The sequence below is a fragment of the Penaeus japonicus genome, unplaced genomic scaffold (assembly GCF_977035675.1).
Source record: "Penaeus japonicus unplaced genomic scaffold, GWHDUDI00000001_assembly GWHDUDI00000018, whole genome shotgun sequence".
Lineage (NCBI taxonomy): Eukaryota > Metazoa > Arthropoda > Malacostraca > Decapoda > Penaeidae > Penaeus > Penaeus japonicus.
The window spans coordinates 1,841,149-1,843,648 of record NW_028234420.1 but is presented as its reverse complement, the minus strand read 5'-3'; positions in this window follow the sequence as shown (position 1 = coordinate 1,843,648).

Genomic DNA, 2,500 nt, shown 5'->3' with positions numbered 1-2,500 from the left:
GGCATTTCATAATATCGATTGGCAGTTACATCTTGCCTTTCTGATTGCACGAATCTAAATAAGGAAAAAAATTATTGTAACCAGTTTTAATGAAATCTGACAGGTTGATGAAAGGCATTTATCATACTTAAATACTGTGCGCTTGAAATGTAGCGTGTGTGATAATATAATCCTACATGAACCTGTAATTATGATATTGCCTACAATGGTGTTCACTATGATGACATTAAAACAGATTAGCGATATACAATTATGATAATGTTTGGAATCATCAACATTTATAATGATGCTGACAAGGACAGTGATAAAAGAAACTATGGTAATGATAATGACTACTAATCATTATTAGCGTTACTATTATCGATTTCATGGCTGACTTTATCATCTCGACATAATAGCTAAATTCCAATGACAAACAGGAAATATACATACATAAACATAATGACATTAAATATGCGAAACATGACCGCTGAAAACCTAGCTATTGATTGTCTCAAAAGAAGGTTAACGACCGGCGAGGAGGCGACACATGTTCCTACAACTGATCTGCATTCCCGTTGCATTTGCTTGCAACCCGGTGCACGCGGAGATCCCATAGCTTACCTGCCATTCCCCTAGACTTTTCCCACGCCCGAGAGCCAAGCCAAGCCAGCCTGTCAGTCCATCTCCTTCAACCGTGTTTTCAGCGAAGGTCCAACGCCGGTGCCAAAGGTTATCTGAACCCGCTATCACACGAGGACAGGTCTACTTACAAGTGTAAATACGACAACAGATCGGTTGTTTTGGAGGGGGAATATGTATGTAATATGCAGGTCATCTACGGCCGGATGGAAATAGATACTGGCTGTAACAGCGTAGTGAACCCGAGTTGAGTTGTGCAGTTGAACGGGCGCGGACAGGCAAGGGAGAGCGGGCGGGCGGGCGGGAGGGAGGGCAGGTGTGCGCCAGGGGGCCGGCGGGAAGGCACACTTGTAGTCTTGTTCATTTCACTCTTTCTTTCCGTGAGCGAAGGGACCTTTGGCAAGTCCATCTCTGCAGGACTTTGATCAAGTGTCTACGGTCATCAACAAAGAAGAAATGTTATTTGCTGTATCTCGCGTGTGTGTTCGTGTTTGTGTGTTCGTGTGTGTGTGTTCGTATGTGTTTGTGTTTGTCTTTGTGTGTGTGTGTGTGTGTGTGTGTGTGTGTGTGTGTGTGTGTGTGTGTGTGTGTGTGTGTGTGTGTGTGTGTGTGTGTGTGTGTGTGTGTGTGTGTGTGTGTGTGTGTGTGTGTGTGCATGTATACATGCGTGCAGGTGTAAGTAAGCGTAGTAATAGCCTACATGTATGCATTTTTAAGCAATGTAATTAGAATACATGCCATTTCTAGAATTAATTTTCTGTGAGCATATCTTACTTTTGCATGTTTAAGATAATGTTTACGATGAATCTTACAGCTAAATGAATGATGATAGAAATAATAAAAAAGATTATCAATATAAATGATATACTGCTAATAAGATGATAGCTACAATATAATGATGATGATAGTAATAATGATAATAATAATAATGATAATGAAAATGATGATATCTATGATAGTGATAATGATTATTATTATGATAATATCAATCATGATAATAATAATTATGTTAATAATAGAAATAAGGATAATAATAATATAAATTACAATAATGACAATAACAATAACAAAAATTATTATAATAGTAACAATGATGATAATAAGGAAACCAATAATGATAATGATAATCATTATAATCAATAATTATAAAAGCAATGATGATAATGACAATAATGATAACAGTAATTATATTAACAATGATGAGGATGATAGTGATGATCATCTTAATAACATTAAGGATAATGGTAAATAATAATGACGATGATGATTATAATAAGAATAATAGTAAGTGCGGTAACAACTATACATTAATAATTATACCAATAATAATTAAACAATAACAGTGATAGGAATCAATATTACCATCACAATAAAAGCAATAATGAAAGTAGTAATCAAATTTGTGGTAACAATTCAACAATTCCATAAATCATAATAATAGTTAAATAAATAATAGTTAACATAAATCATAATAAGAGTTAAATAAATAATAGTTAACATAAATCATAATAATAGTTAAATAAATAATAGTTAACATAAATCATAATAATAGTCAAGGGAATGATGTTCCTTAGGTTACACACAGCCTGAATTTTATAAAGATTGAAGCCTTGTACACTAAGATTCCATGACCATCATTACCACTGCCTTTATTCTTACCTGTATCTTTATCTTTATTTTATTTGTATCCGCTATGTTCATCTTTCTCGTATCTTTTTGCTCTTGCTTCAATTTCCGGGATTTTGGAGGCTAACTTACCCCATGCATTTTGATTTCTTTTGTTTGTGGCTTCGTTTTCTTTTTCTGAATAGTTGAGTGGATGGTACATATGTATATTCCTTTCAAATAGTTTTGTGGTAGTTTTTATTTTCCTTCATAT